Source organism: Salvia splendens, chromosome 11 (assembly GCF_004379255.2).
Source record: "Salvia splendens isolate huo1 chromosome 11, SspV2, whole genome shotgun sequence".
In the NCBI taxonomy this organism is placed as follows: domain Eukaryota; kingdom Viridiplantae; phylum Streptophyta; class Magnoliopsida; order Lamiales; family Lamiaceae; genus Salvia; species Salvia splendens.
Window position 1 is genome coordinate 15,660,088 of NC_056042.1, and position 22,095 is coordinate 15,682,182.

The following is a 22,095-nucleotide window of genomic DNA, read 5'->3' on the forward strand; positions in this document are numbered from 1 at the left end:
CTTGCTCCGTTAGAACGCCCCTGATGGAAATTGGGAGTGTAAATACCCCTGGGTCAGTCTTCTTTGGTGGGAGATCACTAGGTTGGATTACACTGGTCTCTTCGACCATCCTCCCCCTCTCAGTAACCTGTTCACTCGTCTCTTCTTTTTTTTCGACTTGATTGAAGGTGATGGACTCAAAGCTTCAGTTATGATCGAGTTTAGGTGCTGGAAAACTCACAGATGAACTTTGACAAACTGTTTCCGATTTCAGAGAGACTGTATTGACAATCTCTCGTCCTGTAGTTTGTTGCACTGTGGCTGGAAGCTTCCCTTCATTCCCTCTCAGTTCGCCCAAAGACATGGCTACCTGAGATAACTGCTTTGTAAGCATCTCGAGTGCAACCCTCTGTTCTTTCTGAGTCTCTTGTATTTCTCGCATTGCATCTTGTGGTTGATGCGGGATCATCGCATCTCCTGGGCCCTCATTTTGCTGCCTGTTATACCTCTGATTAAATCGGCCTCCTCCATGGCCTTGCTGGTAGTAGCCGGAAGATCCATACTGTTCTGGTTGGTCTTGGGAAAGATGATTTTGTTGGTTTCCTTGGAAATACTGTGGGTTCCCTTGATTTTGCTGGTTTCCTCTGTGGTACTGCGGAACATAACTCACCATTTGATTACTTGGTTGCCTTCCCTGGTTGCTATACTGAGGGGCTTGGTGTTGGTACCCCCATTCTCCTTCCTGTTGTCGGCTTAACCAGCTAGGTTGTCCTTCACTTGACCAGTTCCCTTGAGGTCTACTTGACCAACCTGCTTGACCTCCCTGCATTCTATTCCATCCAGTGTTTGGTCTATCCAGGATTCGAGCTGGCCAGTTGGACTGCCCGTCAGAGGGCTGTACCTGTTGTGTCGCGGTTGGCTTTGATTTTGATCAGTCCATCTGAAGTTGGGGTGGTCCCTCCACGGTGCATCTCTCTGCTTCCCCTGGATTTTGTGTTCCAGTGGCCTGCGGCGTTTACTTGCTCTACCTCAGGGGGAAACTCGCAGTAGTAGTAGTGATGTTCTTCTGGTGGGGACGGTTGCGGCACATACTGTGTTTCCTTTGGTACAGGTGGTGGAGGCGGCTTCGTTTTTTCTACTGCTTCCAGCAGTTTCTTCTCCATCTGCTCGAATCGAGCCTCCAGCTTTTCATCGTTGCGCGCCTCTGCTGCGTGCACTGCACCTCTCCTGAACTGCCCTCGAGATGTTTCATACGACCGCTTAGCCTCAATCAGCCTCTCCAAAATATTCTAAGCTTGTCTAAATGCGGTTTTTGAGAAGTCCCCTTGTGCTGCGAGGTTGAGGTCGTTCTTGCTGTCCACCTTGAGTCCGCAATAGAAGATCGAGTAGATCTCCTTCTCTCCCATGCTTGAAGCAGCCCTTGGAACCTATCCCAGTACTGGCCGAGGGGCTCGTCATACTCCTGTCTGGCTTCTGTAATTTCCCTTTTCAGGGTACTTGTTTTCGACGCTGGAAAGAAACGATCGAGGAATATCATGCAGAATTTGGCCCAAGTCCTGATGGATCCTTCTGGCAGCCTAGACAGCCAGACACCCGTGTCCCCCTTCAAAACGAAGGGAATAGCCTTAAGCCTGTAATCTTCGGATGTGGATCCAGCTGGCACGGGCTGAATATCACAGTATCGGTAGAATTCCTCCGGAAAAGCATATGGACACTCCTTCGAAAGGCCGTAAAAGTGGGACAAAACGGCCAGTACTCCTGATTTGATTGCGATGGTCCGCATCCCAGGAGTAGCGGCGATGGCATGTGTGGGCTCTCACTCATCATGAGCGTGTAGAGAGCCGATTCCCGAGTCGTCAGGTACAAGGGACATTTTACTTCTGCTTGTTCAGGTGATGGTGGGTTTGTGTTCTGCTTGGTGGCTTCTGCTGTTTGTGCGGCTCTGTAACTAGTGGTAACTACGCCAGCTTCTTGGATTCTCCACTGAGTGTTAGTTCTTCTGTATATAAAGGGATGATTCCAGTAATCGCCTTGGTGGTACCTTCTCATCAACAGCAGGAAAACAAATGAGAAAAGAAAGAAATAAAACTATTTACTCCTACGCACTACACACAAACATAAAATAACACCATGCTTCCCCGGCAACGGCGCCATTTTGGTGAGACTTGGAAAGAGGCGAAAACGCGATTAGAATGTGGATCAAGTTATATGGAATGATAACCGAACCGGTCGGATCAGTTAGCAAATTGTCGTTGCCACTTAATCACTGCAGTCTTGCTCTCGCTCTTTCTTCCTTGCCAAAGTAATTTATAAACTCCCAATTTTGCACAACTTTAACAGTAAAGCGGCAAGTTCGGGGTTGGCTGCTGCCACGCTTTAACTTGAGAGTTTTTAACTATTGTCTTTACTCTAGGCAAAATTTAACTAGCTAGCTTGATCAATGGAACTTTAACTACTAGGTCAAGTTAATTGCAGTTAACAGTAGAAAAGTAAATGCGAGAATGTAAACAAAAATAACTTTGATTAAACTAAAAACTGAGTACAGCGTGAAATTTAAACTAAGCTAACACTTCGGAAGCTAAGAAAGAGGTAAGAACTGAGAAGAATCTCAGCGGGAAACTTAAGATAACGCTAACAGAAATTAGTATTCTGCAGCGCTCCCTTCGGTCGCCCTTTTAACTAAGCTATCTAAGCTAAGCTAGAGAGTTGAACTAAACTAAGCTAGAGAGCTGAACTAAACTAAGCTAGAGAGCTGAACTACGCTAGATAACTAAGCTAAGCTAAACTAGATGGAAAGTAAAGTGTCGGATCCCCCTTCTTGTGGTGGCACATAATCTATTTATAAGCTCGATTCGACTCCCAGCTGGATAACGACCTTGACAGGAAATATTCGCTCATTCTGAGAGTGAGCGACTCATTGATTGCTACGTGCTGTTCTTCTAGAATGACGATGCTTTTTGGTAACAGATTCATATAACAGCTTCGTAAGGGCGTTCTCATATTCCGGCGCGTGTCCCCTTCTAGAACGTCGTCCTTGATAACAGAATGGCGCACCATATCCAGCTCATTTACTCACGTGTTCTTCTTCTAGAAATCAGCGGTCCCCACCTAACTACTTGATCGCTCCCCCTTGATCAACTCCCCCGATTCTTGGCCCTTTTTCGCCTTTTGTACTTGCTTGATCAGTTCTACCTTGGTCAAGTAGCATTTCTGCACATTTTAACACTTGTTTTGCGCGATAAACTGATCAAGTAGTATACATTTTACCCTTAAACGATGCATGAAATGAGCCATATCAATGAGAAGTGGTTCTACATCACTCAAGGTTCCCAACATGTATATTTGGCACCATGAGAAAGTGAGCCACATCGAACATGTAAAAACAAAAAATACATCTCCAAGATCATGTTTATGTGTGCAGTTACAAGGACAATATTTGGGGACAATGGGCAAGTTTTGTTTGATGGAAAATTTGGAATTTTCCCCTTCACAAAACCGGTCCTAGCTCAAAGAAACAACAAAAATAGACCGGCAGGTGTTAGGGTTTGTATACTAGAAATCACCTTTTTGAGTGATTGAATACTGTAAAACTCTAATTATTATTTTTCCAATGAATGCAACAGATTATTTTTGTCATGATGTTGTTATGATTTACATTTAATGGATGTTTATTGCATATTTAAATGTATTAGCGAACATAACAAAGTCTAAGTCTTTGTTTAGTAGACCGGTTGTGGGTTGCGCTCAATTTAAGGTACGCGGTCAGTCCTGAACAAAGAAAAATAATGAATTCACAACCTAGATATGCCTAGACTACCTATCGTGAAAGGTTGCAATGTCAGTCCGATTATTTCCAAGCCTTATTGAAATAAGATGACGTTGGTTTGGTATAGCACTGAATGGATCTAACAGCAAGACGAGTCTTTATGCTATCTACTGAAAGACAAGGTCTTGATAATTAATTTATTAATCAATGTACGCTAGCATTGAGTATACGATATTGAGTATCTACTACTTTGACTTACCAAAGGTGCGGGTTTTTCATCACCCAACGATCCAGGTATATTGGGTAGTGGTGATCATTATCTGGCGGTGCTAGGATTGCTATTATGTTGATAACATCCACAAGAGGAGCTCGAAATAAGGTTTAATTATTCGGAACCTAGCTAAGTCCACTCTTGGAGATTAAAATATGTTAATTAGTTAAGTCCATAGCAGACATTGATTAATTAATGGATGTTTCTATCTTAAGCACGGGAAATGAATTACACACACAAAAGGAAACCCGAAATACTTGTAATTTCGGATTTGGAAAGACAGTAGAATATTACTTCTGTAGTGGCTGTTTGTAATATTCCAATATAACTTTGTATTAAATTGTGGGTTCAATTTAATTAGTAAAAAGCTAATTAGGTGAGGCCATGTCCAAATTCTTCCTTAGATCCCTGACTGAGTCCAGTATGTGACTTAATATAAATAGGATAATAAAGGAGACAGAAAACACTTTCCACATCATAATTTTCGTCCCCCTCATAATTGAGAAAGGATTGAAAATTGCTCTATTTCCGTGAGCAGGTTTATGTCTTCGTTATTTAAGTCCTAGTACACTGGTGAGATTTGTCCACGCAAATATGGCATGCATACTTCTCACCACGCGCCGATCGGGATTAGGGTTGTCGATTGAGTGGGAGCCAAGGGTTCACGATCACGGGGCGACGCGCAAACGAGCAATGGCTCGTACTCGCCGCCGGCCGAGACCGAACCCTAGGGGGCGCCCGCACCAAGGTCGACACCGAGGCTGGCGCGACGTGGTGGTTCGTCCGAGAACCACCGAGGCATCACGAGACACCACCCCGAACCCTAGGCGGAAGGACAGCCGAGACGAGGCTCCAGGCGGTGGCTGAGAGCGACGCGCCTTCGTGCGCGCAGTTGGCCGAGACAGTGGGAGCTTCGGGTCTCGGTATGCCGAGACGGCGACGATCATCGGTCGAGAGCAGCGGAACCGACGTGCAAGCCGCTGGCCGAGGAACCGCGTCACCCGACGTCCCGAGACGACGAGGCGGAGGCGACGAGCTGGCCGAATATACACGCCACCCGTCGCGACTGCGTGGACGAGAGCAGCAACGCCGTGTGCGCGTGCGGCTGGCCGAGACGAGGTCATGGTCAACGCGTCGTGATCCGGCGACGTAATCGTCAGATTTTCGTCGTTCATCGTTCGTGCGAACCTTGTGCAATGAGATAACGATGAAAGATTATTTTAATGATTATTTAATTATTTTATTAAAAGATATCATTAAAATATTATTATTTAATGGAAATAAAATCTTTTTGGAAGATTTATCTAGATTTTAGGAATATTTTTATTATTATCTATATCTATGGAAATAAATAATATTATTTTATTCCTAGATGATATGGATGAGAATAATTTAATAGTTTCCTAATATTTATATATCTAGAATCCTAATAAGGATAGATATGTATGAATACATTAAATAATAAATCTTCTCTTCCTAATCTTGAACATGGAAATAATTTGAATTTAATTTTTCATGTCTTGTTAAGAATTAAATAACTTAATTATTTTAGATATATCTTTTAGTAGACATGAATAAGAATTAAATTCTAGAAAAATAATTTCCTAATGGAAGATACCAATAAAATAAAAGATTTAATTATCCACCATATTAAATACCAATAAAATTAAATTAAGCCTTAAACTGCCTCAAGGCTAAGGATAATTAAAGAAAAACCTTAACCCAAATATCTAAGCTATAATTACGAACTCAATGTTTGTATATGGTGTCCATCAATTGGTCTGCAATTCATGAAGTTTTTTTTCTAATATTATCGCCACCTGCTCTGTGGGGACAATAATCCTAAGAAATAGCGAGTTCATGAGGGCGGACTTCTCAAAAAATAAATAGTATGAACTAGAATGTGGTTTTCAATATTATCGCCACCTGCTCTGTGGGGACAATAATCCTAAGAAACTGCGAGATTCAGAAGTTCGCACAGGATTTATGAGATAGCTTGATCTTGTTAGCAGCACATGAGCATTAAAATTGTAAGATTTTAATGCGTATTGACTTACTCTCGAGGGTACAAAATTTTAATTTTACAGTTGTAAGATTTTGAAAAGTTTTTTTGTTAATCTAATCAAACATCTTACATAAGTTTATGACAAATAGTAAATACTCTGTTTGACAGTGCAAATCAAATCGTCAAGATGTCGTTCAATCCTCTTTCTGCAATTCTTAAAGAAAACAAACTCGAGGGCCAAAATTACATAGAATGGAAACAAAACTTGGACATCGTTCTTACAGCAGATGAGTACATCTTTGTACTCACAACCCCGTGACCTCCAGTGCCGGCGGCTAATGCTGCGGCAGGAGTCAGAGATGCACACAGACGGTGGCATAAGGCAAATGAGATGGCTAAGTGCTACATGTTGGCTTCTATGTCTTCAGTACTCAAGCATCAGCATTCTGCCATGGAAACGGCCGCCGAGATCACGCAGAATCTCAAGAATCTTTTTGGTACTTAGAATCAAACGGCTAAGTCTCAAGCCTTTCGGAGTATCACGTCGAAGACAATGAAGGAAGGCACGTCAGTGAGGAACCATGTCCTCGAGATGATGAGCAACCTCAACCAGATTGAGGTCTTGGGAGGGATGATCGATCCCGAGTCCCAGGTGACTATTATCCTTCAAAGTCTTCCCCATAGCTTCCAACAGTTCAAGCTCAATTTTGAGATGAACAAAAGGAACTACACCTTGGCAGAGCTGTTGACTGAACTGCAGTCGGCAGAGGACCTTATGGTCCAAGCTAAGGCGGCCATGATGACTTCGGCGCCTCGTTCCTCTGGCTTCAAGCCTAGCAAAGGAAAAAAGGTAGGCACCGAACTCAGAATCGGGCAAAGTGGCTAAGGGAAAGAAGAAAAAGAGGGCAAACAAGAAGCCCAAGAGGGAAGTGTTTCAAGTGTGGAGAAAAGGGGCATTGGAAGCCAAACTGTCCTAAAAAGAGCAAGGCTACAGGTATGCACCAAGCTTTAGTAGTCGAGTCATGTTTGGCATCAACGTCTACTTGCACTTGGGTTATTGACACAGGAGCCACTGATCATATTTGTTTTGATCCTGACTTAATGCAGGTGACAAGACGGCTACATGATCGTGAGATCGAAGTCCAGCTAGGCGACGCTACAAAAGTGGCGGCCGTTGCAGTGGGAGACGTTTATTTGCGCTTTAGTAGTGATAGATTTTTTATTTTGAAGAATGTTTTATTGATACCTTATTTTAGAAGAAATTTAATTTCAGTTTCTAAATTAGTTTTTGATGGATATTCGATTTCTTTTAATGACAAATGCGTTATTAAGAAAGATGGTTCTTATGTCTATCGTGGTATCATGGAAAATAATCTGTACACAATCACATCTACACAGTTTAATAATCGCAAATCAGAACTCAATACAACATCGAAAATTTCAAAGAAACGAAAAGAACCTTCAAGTTCAATGAACGAAACGTACTTATGGCACCTTAGACTTGGTCATGCCAATGAAAGGATGATTCATTCTCTTCTTAAACAAGATCTTATTAAAGGTCTAGAGGAGGAACCTTTTCATAAGTGTGAGTCACGCTTAGAAGGCAAGATGACCAACAGGCCTTTTCAGGCTAAGGGCAATAGGGCCAAGGAAGTACTTGAGCTCGTTCATTCCGATGTATGTGGACCAATGTCTACTGAAGCAAGAGGTGGTTTTCGATACTTCATCACGTTCATTGATGACTTCTCAAAAATTGGATATGTCTATTTGATGACCACAAGTCAGAGTCTTTTGACAAGTTCACGAACTTTAAGGTTCAAGTGGAGAAGCATCATGGTAAGAGTATCAAATGCCTGCGATCTGATCGTGGAGGCGAATACCTCAGTGCCGAGTTTTTGGACTACTTATCGGAGTCGGGAATTGAATCCCAACTGACTGCGCCGGGCACGCCCCAGCAGAACGGCGTGGCTGAAAGAAGGAACAGGACCTTATTAAACATGGTCCGATCGATGATGAGTTATGCACGGCTACCTATTTCATTTTGGGGACATGCCTTGCTTTCTGCAAGCCATATATTAGACAATTTACCGTCGAAATCCGTACCTACTAGTCCTTATGAGTTGTGGACTGGGCGCAAGCCCAATCTAGCACATCTTAAGATTTGGGGTTTCCCGGCTCATGTATTGGAAAAGGATCCAACATAGCTAGGATCAAGGACGGAGGTATGTTTGTTTATAGGGTACCCCAGAGGGACGAATGGTTATGAATTCTTTAGTCTCCAAGATAAGAAAGTTATTGTGAGCACTCACGCCACATTCTTAGAGGAAGACTATGTAATGAATCATAAACCCAGCAGTGAAGTGGCTCTTGAAGAGCTAACTTCTGTCACAAGTTCCATTAACCAAGAACAAGTACCAAGTGTACAAACAATTCCCGAAATTTCAACCTCTACTCCAAGTATTGTAGTGCCGCGCCGCAGTGGGAGGGTCTCTCATGAGCCCGATAGATACATTGATTTGGGGGAATCTATGGATCACTCCCCGGACAGCAATGTATTAAATCCCTGGAACTTTGCGGAGGCGCTGACAGATGTCGATCATTGTGAATGGGTGAAAGCAATGGATTCGAAACTATAATCTATGATAGACAAAGACGTCTACGATTTGTCCGTCCTACCCGAAGGCTGTACTGCCATTTGGAGTAAGTGGATATATAAACGTAAACGTGGACCCAATGGACGAGTTAAAGTCTTCAAGGCAAGACTAGTGGCCAAGGGGTATACCCAAAAGGAAGGTGTCGATTACTACGAGACCTTCTCCCCGGTGGCCATGCTCAAATCGATCCGGATACTATTGTCTATTGCAGCTTATATGGATTGGGATGTATGGCAGATGGACGTTAAGACTGCATTTCTAAATGGCGGTCTTGAGGAGACCATCTACATGGAACAACCCGAAGGATATGCCATAAACGACAAAGAACACATGGTTTGGAAGCTTAAGAAGGCTGTTTATGGTCTAAGCAGTAATCTAGATCATGGAACCAGTGTTTCGATCAAACTGTTCGAAAGTTTGTATTCGAAAAGTGCCCAAATGAATGTTGCGTGTATAAGAAGGTTGAAAAGGGGAATGTAGTGTTCTTAGTTTTATATGTAGATGACATTCTTCTAATTGGAAATAATAAAAAGATGTTGTCATCAGTACGAACATGGTTGTCAAACCAGTTCTAGACGAAGGATATGGGAGACGCGGGACACATCCTCGGAATCAAGGTTTTTCAGAATCGAGACAAGAAGATGTTGTGTTTATCTCAAGAACCTTACATCAACACAGTACTTAGTCGTTTTAGCATGCAGGACGCCAAGAAAGGTTTCTCACCTTTTAGACATGGCATCCATCTATCTCAAGAGATGTGCCCCAAAACGCCATCTGAGATACAAGCAATGAGAAGGATTCCATATGCTTCGACAGTTGGAAGTCTCATGTATGTTATGCTTTGTATGAGACCTGATATTTGCTTTGCTGTTGGTATGGTGGCAAGATATCAGTCTAATCCACACCTAAATCCATTAGTTGAGCTCTGTCCTTTGGGATATACCGACTCAGACTTTCAAACTAATCAGGACTCGAGAAAATCTACTTCAGGATATGTGTTCACCTTAGGAGGTGGAGCCGTAATTTGGAAGAGTATGAAGCAGAAATGCATCGCGGACTCGACCATGGAAGCCGAGTATGTGGCCGCTTCGGAGGCTGCAAAAGAGGCAGTATGGTTCAAGAACTTCCTTATGGATTTAGGTGTGATTACGAATCTGCCCAAGAGCATCACCGTTTATTGTGACAATTCTAGTGCTGTGGCGAATTCGAAGGAACCAAGAGCTCACAAAGCGAGCAAACACATAGAGCGGAAGTATCATATCATCAGGGATATAGTGCAGAGATGAGACATACAAGTGGTCAAGATTGCGTCAGAGAACAACCTGGCAGATCCTTTTACAAAGGCATTGGCGGTGAAACCGTTCGAGGGCCACGTTGAAGGGGTGGGAGTTCGACTCATTCAAGACCTCAACTCGCTTTCAGTATAAGTTGGAGAAATTTAGACGTGTACATTACTGTCTTGTATACTCGAAAGCTGTTTTAACTATAAGTGGGAGATTGTTAGGGTTTGTATACTAGAAATCACCTTTTCGAGTGATTGAATACTGTAAAACTCTAATTATTATTTTCCAATGAATGCAACAGATTATTTTTATCATGATGTTGTTATGATTTACATTTAATGGATGTTTATTGCATATTTAAATGTATTAGCGAACATAACAAAGTCTAAGTCTTTGTTTAGTAGACCGGTTGTGGGTTGCGCTCAATTTAAGGTACGCGGTCAGTCCTGAACAAAGAAAAAAAATAATTTCACAACCTAGATAGGCCTAAACTACCTATCGTGAAAGGTTGCAATGCCAGTCCGATTATTTCTAAGCCTTATTGAAATAAGATGACGTTGGTGTGGTATAGCACTGAATGGATCTAACAGCAAGACGAGTCTTTATGCTATCTACTGAAAGACGAGGTCTTGATAATTAATTTCTTAATCAATGTAGGTTAGCATTGAGCATACGATATCGAGTATCTACTACTTTGACTTACCAAAGGTGCGGGTTTTTCGTCACCCAACGATCTAGGTATATTGGGTAGTGGTGATCATTATCTGGCGGTGCTAGGATTGCTATTATGTTGAATCGTACGCGAGGAGAGTCTCGTTTGATAACATCTACAAGAGGAGCTCGAAACAAGGTTTTATTATTCGGAACCTAGCTAGTTGGAGTTTGATTACTCTATGAATAACAAATAAGAGTTTCTTGCTAAGTCCACTCTTGGAGATTAAAATATGTTAATTAATTAAGTCTATAGCAGACATTGATTAATTAATGGATGTTTCTATCTTAAGCACGGGAAATGAATTACACACACAAAAGGAAACCCGTAATACTTGTAATTTCGGATTTGGAAAGGCAGTGCAATATTGCTTCTGTAGTGGCGGCTTGTAATATTCCAATATAATCTTGTATTAAATTGTGGCTTCAATTTAATTAGTAAAAAGCTAATTGGATGAGGCCATGTCCAAATTCTTCCTTAGATCCCTGACTGGGCCCAATATGTGACTTAATATAAATAGGAGAATAAAGGAGACAGAAAACACTTTCCACATCATAATTTGCATCCCTCATAATTGAGAAAGGATCGAAAATTGTTCTCCTTCCGTGAGCAGGTTTCTATCTTCGTTATTTAAGTCGTAGTACACTGGTGAGATTTGCCCACACAAATATCAATCTACAGTCCGGGACACCAGTCAGAAGATCCTAGGTCGAGTTCTCAAGATCTTCACGTGGAGAAGATGCAAGCCATCTTCGATTCCTAAGTGAATCAACAAAGGTAAATTGGCTAACTCCGTAGTAAGCATGTTTTAGGAATTGTTTGTGCTAAAGCATGTTTAAATTCAAGTTATGAGCATGATACATGTGATAATTACGCGAATAGAATTTATCTAAATAATCTGCTAAATAGATCAGTGTTATGTGATCCGTTAGAAACGCACGCTTCCGCTGCCAACCCCTTCAGCAGGTACAATGGAGACGAAGCCTATTGAAAGCATTACCAAAGAGGTGACTAACGAGTGCTTAATCAATAAGGTAATGTATGCATTCAATAACTGCATTATGTGTATGCACAATCTATATGCTTTCAATTATTCAATAATTTGATGAATCACTAAAAAGGTTTGCATATTTGTGCAATAAATTCTTGAATGTATGCAGTATACATGCATTTTATATATGCACAAACCTGTATGCATTTCAATATTCCAACATTTTATGAAACATTGAAAACACATGCATATTAGTACAAGTATTGTTTTAATGCATATTTTTGTATGTTTTCAGATCATTCCTGCCATAATGGAAAAATGGCCTGAGGGGGCAAGTAAGTTTATCAACATTCAACAAGATAATGCAAAGCCTCACTTAGCAAATCGTGACGCGGATTTTAGGGCCGCTGCTACTCGAAATGGTTTCAATATTAAATTAGTGCAGCAACGAGCAAACTCGCCTGATACTAATGTGAACGATTTGGGTTGGTTCAGAGCAATACAATCATTGCAGTTTCAGACTCCATGCAAAACCTTAGATTAGTTAGTTAAGGCAGTGGAGAAGCCTTTCAATAACTTAAGTCCTGTTACTTTGGACAATGTATTCCACACATTACAAGGATGTATGGTAGAGATAATGAAGGTGAAGGGACATAATCGCTATAAAATTCCCCACATAGGGAAAGCAGCATTAAGAAGAAGTGCACAACTTGCAGATAGTTTAGAAGTCCCACAAGAGCTGGTCAATGAATGCATTTCTTATCTGGTGGAAGAAGGTTGTAGTGAAGGAATGGATAGGATTGTCCGTGGTATATGTATGTGAAGACAGGAGTTGATGCATGCATTGTGTTTTTGTAAATGGTTTTTGTAAAGCATAAGTTAGCTGCAATATTAGTTTTTGTACTGCATAAGTAGATGCAAAAGCAGCATATGCAAATGGTTTTTGTAATGCATATGTAAATGCTATAACAACTTTTGTACTAATGCATAAGTAGATGCAATCGACCTTTTGTAATGCATAAATATATGCAATATCAGCCTTTTTAATGCATAAGTAGATGCAAAACCATTTTTTGTTAATGGTTTTTGTAATGCACAAAATTAGTCTAAACAATAAACAAAATTAGCAACAAACATTGAACAAAATCAGCCATAAACATAGGCTAGATCCACACAACAAATCAAGTCATCCATATATGCAAAATCATTTTTTTAAAAGGTTTTTGTAACTCACAATCTCAGTCACAAATAATGCACAAAACCAGCAACAAACATCGCACAAAATCAGACATAAACATATGCTAGATCCACACAACAGATAAAGTCACTCACATATGCAAAATCATTTTTTGTAATGCACAAAATCAGCCTCAAACAATGCACAAATTCAACCAACAGCATCTGCTAGGTCCACACAACAATAGATCAAGTCACACATGCATTATCCACACAACCCATCTGTCAGACGACTTGTCGCCTTCCTCTCCAAGCTTTACAGCATGGATGCCTCCAATCGACCCACCGCTCCTCTTTGTCATCGCGTGGGGGTGAAATCGCCGGAAGTGTGAGATCGGGGTGGGGGTGGTGTTGCGGTAAGCTCCAGGTTGGGTTGGCGTAGCGGTATTTTTAGCGACATCTGATGGGTCAGATCGCGGTGGGGGCGGCGAGGCTCAACCCGACTTTCCTCATTAAGGTCGGTCTCGAGCCAATTTAAAACAGAGCGTTGCGTTGTGAAAATCAATACATAAGATGAATCAAAGTGGAATGAGAGAAGGGGTAAACGTTGGGGGGCAGAGGAGAAGGAGAGGCGGCGGAAGATTGAAAGTGAGAACTAGGGTTTTTCAATTCTCCTTCAATGCCGAGAAAAGGGATAGAGAGAGATGGCAAAGATGAGAGAGAAAGACGTTTAGTTGAAATGATTTGTTTTTGGATGGGGTAGGTGGCCGGCTGACTCATTTAATTAAAATGGGATTAATTAGATTTAAATGGTAATAAGGGGATCATTATTTAAGTAGTTAAAATCCCTAATTTTTACCCTAAATGGAAATGACTCAGCTACAGTGGGACAATCAAAAAAAGAATACGACAGTTACAGAGGGACGGAGGGAGTATTAATTTTATAATTAAATGTGAGTGGAATGAGTAAGAGGAATGTGGGATTCATTACCATAAAAAGTAAATGCGTTAATTAATTGGGGACGGTGAAAAAGGAAATTGGTATGATTTAATCGGTGATGAGGGAGTATTTCAAAATTTGTGAAAAGGGAAATTGGTATCATTTAATCACCCGTAGTATTTCAAAATTTTATGTAAAAAATGATGTTTAAGTTTTGTAAAAGTATTGGAACATTTAAAATGTTACAAGCATAACTGTTTTTAATGATTGAGAGACTAATGAAGAGTCCCACTTTTTTCACAATATGATTGAGAGACTATCGGTTTGTTTGATTCTATCCTTTTTGTAATTCCAGAAGTAGGCCAACGCGCCGAGAACATATTTCTATAATCATATTTTTACTTCGAAAAAAGTTAACAAAATTTGATTTGCTTTTCTCTCTATCCAACTTACACGCTCAATTTGTATGACCAAAATCCAGACTTTGCATTTCTTATATATTGGGTATAATAACCATTTAAATCCATATTCTTTTTGTTTGACCACAGGTGTACCGGATCTACCTTTGGAGGAATCCGACCAATCCTGTTCGACGAGATTTGCGAATTAAGGCTGAAAGTCTCCCAGCGGGTGGCGGGATTTGAATCCGTGACCTCAAGGTCACCACGGCTCCGCGATGTCAACTGCGCTGCGGCCCGTTGGTATTTAAATCCACACTTTGATTTGATCCTGTCACGACCGCATTTTCTAAGGATAGAAACCCGGTTGATCGAGACTAAGGGAGGATGAAAGAAGCGAGGAAGAAAGGGGAAAACTGTGGCACAACTAAACATGAACTGAAATAACTAGAATTTATCTATATCAGAGTGCATGATACAAAGATTGTAAACTCGACTTTTACTTTGCAGCGGAAGAGTCAAGAGTAGATGACATCCAAGTACTATTCTATCGAAGGATCTTCATCGTCTATGGTCAACACCGCCCGCCATAATCACTGCTCAACCTGCACATTTTTAAAACATATGCAGGGCTGAGTACTTGGTGTACTCAGTGGACACGTGCCGAAATATATTTTCATAAAAACTAGTTTTGTCAAGCCATTCTTTGAGTGAACTCGGGGTTTTAGGAAGAGGTCCGAGAACACTAAAACATTTTCCTTTTCTTTTTCTTTTTTCAAAAGCAATTTGTCATTTGTCTTAGAACATATGTCGTATCTGACTAACTCCTGGGGAACACAAGCCCACTAACCTCCTAGTGAACAGAATTCACGAAACTCCTGGTGAACCGGAATGTATGGGCTTATCCCACTTATAAACCCGAATTCACTAACTCCTAGTGAACCGGAATGTATGGGCTCATCCCACTTACAAACCCGAATTCACAAAACTGAAATTCCTGGTCTAGTAAGGACTTCGCCCTTGCTAGTCAGTCAGATAGGCAAAGTTCAAAACAAAACATGGCTTGACATAACCTTTGCAACCATATTTTTCTCATAAAACATTTTTGAAACACGAATTCATTTTTCTTCCATTAAAAGCCGAACACATAACTTTCAAAACTTTTTTTCTCGTAAGCATATTTGGAACAAACTCCTTTCTATCGGTCAAAGCCAAACTCAAAACTTTCAAAACTTCATTTTCCGCGTAAACATATTTGGAACAAACTCATTTCTATCGGTCAAAGCCGAACACAAATATCAACAAAAGCTACACTTCACAAGCACTCATAAGGCAACACATAACATCATATAAATCACATCACTTTCACTTTAGGTAAATAACACTTTTCATAATAATTCACATTAAATAGCAAGCTCGCACTTAACATCGAATCTTAAATAGGAGCACACGAAAATACTTTTCATAAAAACTGTAAACATACTTTAAACAGAAAGCCTTAAAATATCTTAGTTCGAAAGGCCACCTCGTTCGCTTAAAACTCTTTAACTTGAATTCTCCTGACTCCACCCTTAACTCGCGGAGATAACCTTTTTTAAAAACAACACCACTTACTAACAAGACTTAAGAAAATTCTTAAACTTTAATTAGAATTAGAATGCATGCCCCTAATTAATCATGGCCCAAGAACTTAATTAAAATTATTGGACATGACCAAATTTATTTCAGCCAACCCTCCCTTAGAAATTAATTCCATCCGACCCAACTGCTCTTCTTTCTCTTTGATTTATCTTGGCCCACACAAATTATATGGAAGCAGCCAAATACTGAATACGAATCACAGCCCATTTTCTCTTGCTCTAATATGCCCACTCAATTCCTTTATTCCATGCAACGGCCCAAGTAGTTAAATGAGGCAGCCCAATCTTCTATTTTAACTCCTGTCCCAAAATTCCAATTAAACAACTACTCCAATTCACTTCTCTTATACTCCATCGGCGAAAACTGTACGGCAGCTTCTTCTTCTCCTTCCCTTCCTCGGCGAAAATCGACGATTCCTCTGCGTCGCCGGCGGTTTCCCGATTGCTGCTTACGGTTCCCTCTCAACTTCCCTATTCACCGAGTTCTCTCCCTCCGTCGAGCTCTCTCAAATTTTCTAGCTCATCGCCCAATTCGAATCCAAAATCAGAATCTGAATCTCTAGAATAGGAGACTCCAATCACTCCCTATTCTCTCCTCATCTCTCAAACTCTCTGTCAATCTCTTATTTTGAATTTCCTAGATCAATTTCCGATTCAAACTTTTTGTATGCCCCGGCCACCGCCGCTTTCAAGCTCCAGCAGATGTCGGCTGCACCGTTGATTGGCCTCGGAGAATGTCGCCGCCTTGCGGTCAGCACCATCCTGCCCTTGCCGCTGCCTGCATCGTTCAGGATCCCGGTCTAGGTTCGTTGCTGCCACGCCGCTGCCACTCGGCAGTCCTGACCGACTCGGTGGCTGCTCGCAGGCAGGGCTGCTGTCCGCCCCTTTCTCTATCTTCACTCGACGGCGCCGACACAGCCGCCGCTGCCTCGGGCTGCTGCTCCAGTAGCGCCGCCGCTCCGGTCGGCTATTCGGAGCTCCGTCGTTGCTCGACCACCACTGGACAGCCTCTCTCTCTAAAGCTAAGTTCTTTTAACCCCCTTTCATTACTTAGCATTTTTTTGAGACTTGGGCAGTGGCTATGTGATTTTTAAAGCATCTATTTGTCGTTCACACCTATGTTTACTTCAAGCATGATTTCAAATTGCGCGATGTGGAAATCCTAAAGCTCTAAGTTGTTGAGCATGAGGTTCTAATATGATGCAGAGGGGAGTATTTTGGTTACCTTACTTATGGAATTCCTCTTGTTTGTTGAATTGCTCTCTTGCCATTCCTCCCAGCCCTTGCTGCTCCTATTATGAATTGTGAATTTTGAGTGTCAGAAAGGTGTGTGAAGGAAAGTCTTGGAATTTTGTGGATAATTTGGGATAAAGATGCCCTCATCTTTTGGATTTGAGATAAAAGCTTTACTACCCTTTTGGTGTTAGGATGCTCTTGTATTTCTAGCTATGGGTTCCTTCCCCTTTTAGCATGACAAAAAGACATCTTGCCTCCTTGGTGCAAGTCTTGGGATAGGGGAGATCTTGCTTATCTCTCACCCTGTTATTTGAGGAATTGTTAGTACTCTTGGTCTTTATTGGCCATTTCTCTTATTCCATTTTTGTGTAACCTTGTTGTAGGTAAAGTGAGTCTTGAGATGCAAGGCTTGGAGTGTAGTGGCTGTCTAACCGAGAAGAGGAAAGGGGAAAAGATCATGCTCCAAGCAGTGTTGTTAATTTGGCGTTCGGGTCGCTCGGGTCGCCCTGGTCGAGACCTGCACCGCCCCAACATGGGTGGGTTGATCGAGATGCATGGGTCGCCCTGGGTCGCGCTGGGTCGGCGGGGTCGAGCATTTCGGGTGGGTCGCGCTGGGTCGGCTGATACATGCTTCACAGTTAACATTTTAAGGTAATTCCCAATCTTTTCTCACGTAAATCTTTTCCTTTTTGCTGCTGAATTTTTTTTCTAAATTAAACATTAATATAAAAGTAAATTTACCTAAAAATCTGCAAATCTTTGATATCTTTGATATCTCACACGGATCATTCTCAATCTCAATTCAATAATCTCTCTATATATGCACGCACACATCAAAATTTTCAAACTCAAACCCTACTTTCTACACTTCATAATTCAGCCTCCTCTGCATTCCTAAACACATAAACAATTCAACGATCGTGTTTGCTGCCACTCTTTATATATTCCTTTGTTTAATCAAGGTATTGTTCTAACTTTCATCTTCTTTTTGAATTTTGTGTGCAGGAGTTAATTTTAAATTTAGGTCGGACCCTACAAATGATTGCAACTTGTACCACTTTATCTACCTATAGGTTATATGTATTGAAACTTGAGTCTAGATGAGGAGTTAATTTTAATTTTTTTATGTAACTTTATTTTTCCTACTTTTTGTATAGAACTATAGATCATGTAATATTTTATTGAATTGTAGATCCATGTATATTGTATAATTAAATTGAATTGTAGATCCATGTATATTGTATAATTAATAACAACCGAAAATTATTTGAACATCATTGATCATGTAATATTTTATTGAATTATGGAATATAGATTCATCAAGACTATCGTCTGTTGTACTTGTAGAATTTCTTAAAGCCTGAATCGTATGTTGTACAATGCAGTTTCTAGTTGTTTTTCTTTGGTCAAAATGAGAGTTTTAGTTTCTAAGACATAGTAACATATGTTTGTGACGGTGAATATCTGCATTCTTCAACACCATTGATCATGTCCCATCCACTCCCAAATATTTTTTTAGTAGTAAATGCATGCTTTCTTATCCATACATCATAACATGTATATTTTTTTTTTATCACAGTCAATATAAGATGGCTCAAGATCCTTGAAAGCGTATGAGAGTAACAGAGAAAGGCTCTTTCGTACGTATGCACAGAAATTGATCAATGCAAGCGCTCGGTCAAGACACCATGCTTCTTAAGTCCACTGGAGCACAGGGTCCAGGAACTCAAGAGAACATACAGTGCTTCAGTCGTTGGGCACTCTCAACTCCCCTTTCAAAAAATAATATAAATCTCTCAACCCGAATACTATGAATTAGTATAGGGAAGTGGGGTCGATCCCACAGAGATGGACTCGCAAAGTAGTGCTCAGAGGCTTTGGACAAACAAATGGCTGCTGCCACGCAAAAGGGTTGAGAATTTTAAACTAACTCTAGACCTAGGCAGGTAATGTAAATGCTAGACCTAGGACATATTAAACTTGTAAATTCAGACTTCAACAGCAAGAAACATAACCACTTCCTAGACAGTGTAAACAACTACCTAATCTAGCTAAACAGAAGATAACTGAAAGTGGGGACCATAATTCCAAAAGTGGCAAGTACGGAAAAAAACTGCAGATAACAAACTCTGACGCTAGCTCGCAGCGAAATGTATCCTCTCAACCGAATTAAACTTGCAGATGAACAAAACAGAGCACAAAGCGAGATTCGAACAGAATATAGAAATTTGGTCGTCGGAAACTTGCCACAAAACGGAAACACATCAGATCTGCGTACACTAGACGGAATGAAAGAAAAACTCGTAAACTAAGCATGAAAATCAGATCGAAACTACTCAGATTCACGTCAGAATACTTGATCCACTCCGGATCCAAGACATCCGAACCCAACAACCAACAAATCCAGCAAATCCAACCAAAGTTCTTCCACAATCCAACTCCAACTTCCCAGATCTGACCATTAACCTATAATAACTCAGAAAACAGCTGCGAAACGCATCCAACTCAGACAATTTAAAACACCAAAATCTCAATAAACGAAGCAATCAAACTAGAAATCAACACAATCACCATAACGGAAAATCAAACTTGCATTTAAACCAGAAACTATTTGGTGAAAACAGAGAACCGAGCTTCGAACAACGAAGCTCGGCAGAGTAAGTAAAATACGAAAAGCGGAAAATAAATTGTTTCTTCGCTCCTAACAAGAGCGGTGTTACACCATATCGGAAGCTAAGATGAAACCCGAACGTGTGAACTGAGATCTCCTCAAACTAGTACCAAGTGTGTGTATGGAAAAATGAACTAAGCAACAGGCTGTGGTGAGGTCTCCACCGAGAAGATCCCTCCAGCTTGCATGCTTCTGCCTTTTATAGATGCGGACATAGCCCTTGAGTCTTCGTAGAAATCCCTATTCTACCCTTCAACTCTAGAGCTTCCTCCGTCGAGCAATTCTCTTCATAATCGTTCACTAAATCGCCAGTTCCTCGACCTTGTGATTTTTTGGTCTTCTTTCTTGGACCTGGCGAATTCCTTTACACACCTGGCTTAAAACGTGCGTTAGCCCCAGTAAAATCACGAATTAAATCCCTAGACCCATGCATGAAATTAGCCTTATCAAACTGCTCACACTTAAACCATGCTTGTCCTCAAGTATGAAAGACAAGAAAAAGAAATAAGGCGAATTTCAATGCACGGTCCCCCAAGTACTATTCCACAAACAAAACAGGCTCCTAGACCTAGACAACTACAACACGAAACACATAAAAATCACAAAAGAAAAGAAAACACATAAGCGCATAAACTGGTATTTTCCTAGCAGCCATCCCCACAAGTTTAAGGTCAATCCAAGCGTTTACAGCCTCAGATTCCTCCCCCTCCCTTCTTCTGTCTAGTCAAGTTGTCAGTTCGTCAAGATAGCCTTTTGACTTCCCAATTGTTAGAATCACTCGATCACTCATTCCTCACCAGGGATGTTAGGATCGAATCGCTCTTAAGTTAAAGTTACACCACTGATGCGTCGGGTTATGAGAGTTTCTCCTTCCTACAATCCTCCTTGTACTTTTATTTCCTGGGTCAGGTTACTACTGCTTCCTGCCCCTTAAATTTTTTTTTTCTTTTTTTTTTCTTTTTTTTTTTCTCTGGACTTCGTCCAGCTTATACCTCCTTTTCCTGGACTTCGTCCAGCTTATACCTCCTTTTCCTGGACTTCGTCCAGCTTATACCTCCAGAACCCTATTCCTAATTTTTTTCTCCTTCGGACTCTTCTCCCTAAACATCCAGTGGCGGCCCCCTTTTTATACATGTTAGCTCAAAGTGTTTTGGCTTATAACTCACTTTTATAGTAGGGCTGCACAACTAGGTTATCTAAGGCATCCTCTATCGTTCTTACTTCATCCAACTGACTTTGATTTATTAAGAGAAAAGGATTCACAAATTAGCATGTATTTTCTCTTCAATTACTCTCCCTAAGGGGCTTTTGCTATTTATTATACCAGTTATGCAAACACAGAACCTAAAAAAAAAAAAACTGCAAACTCCTAGGCCTAACAGAATATGTACAAGACACTAACTACACTAACTGTTTCCCCCCCTCCCACTTCATCCATGCTTGACCCCAAGCAATCCCAATGAAGTGGAAAACAGGACAGTTAGTGGCGACATGAAACGAACACAACAAAACACAAACTTCTCACACTCAGACCAAGCATTGGGCTGAGTGGGAGAAGGGACAACATACAACACGAAACATGTTATGACATACAACCCCTTCTCACACTTAGACCAAAGATTGGGCTAAGTGTGGAAGGGTTCAACACGTATATACAGAAACTAGCATGCTGGCAGGTATAAACAGAAATAAAAACGAAAGCACTTTGAAAGAAAAGAAAAGAAAAAGTTACTTGGGTTTGAGGGGAAATTTAATTCGGTGTCTGGCCCCCGCGGGAGCCAAACTTTGGTGGCACCGTCGGCTGGGTCACCTTTGCTTTCTTACTGGCCGGCATCTCCGGCTTCTCTGGTCTGTCATCAGTGGGTCGGGGTATGGCTGTTCTCAGGATCACGGGTCTAGCAGAAGAGGGGGTGGTGTGAGGCCTCGGGCCTTGCGATGGCTTCTGCGCGGATACACTTCCTGGACTCGGCGTTGTAATGTTGCCGCTAGACCCAGGAATAATTTCTGATGTATCCGGGAACTTTTTGTGCAGCCATTTCAGCATTGTCGTCATTAAAGCAACACCCTCCGCCATCTTGTTGGTTTGCTTAGTTGACGAAGCCACCCAATCGGTGATACGTCCCCTCAGGACTGCGGCCTCTTCCCTGCTTCTTCCGAATTCCCTTCGGATCTCGGTCATTTCCTTGCGTACCCCGTCGATTCCTTTCCTTACCTCCTCAACTTCTTTCTGCACTCCCTGAACCATTAGCCTGACTTCGTCCTCAGCGGCTTGATCCTTTACCTCCACACCATCGGGTTCCTGCTTAATTTGTGCCTCTGACTTACCGACCTCATAAAAACACACCTCCTTCCCTCGGGCGATCAGCAACCCCT

At 41.3% G+C, this 22,095-nt stretch overlaps 1 long non-coding RNA gene across 1 annotated transcript; it reads left to right on the top strand.

Moving 5' to 3' along the window:
* The first annotated feature begins 15,351 nt into the window (after positions 1–15,351).
* LOC121753968 lies at positions 15,352–18,328 on the top strand. Its single transcript, XR_006040526.1, has 2 exons — positions 15,352–17,702; positions 18,057–18,328. It is a non-coding gene; the product is annotated as an uncharacterized LOC121753968 (long non-coding RNA).
* Positions 18,329–22,095: the final 3,767 nt, after the last annotated feature.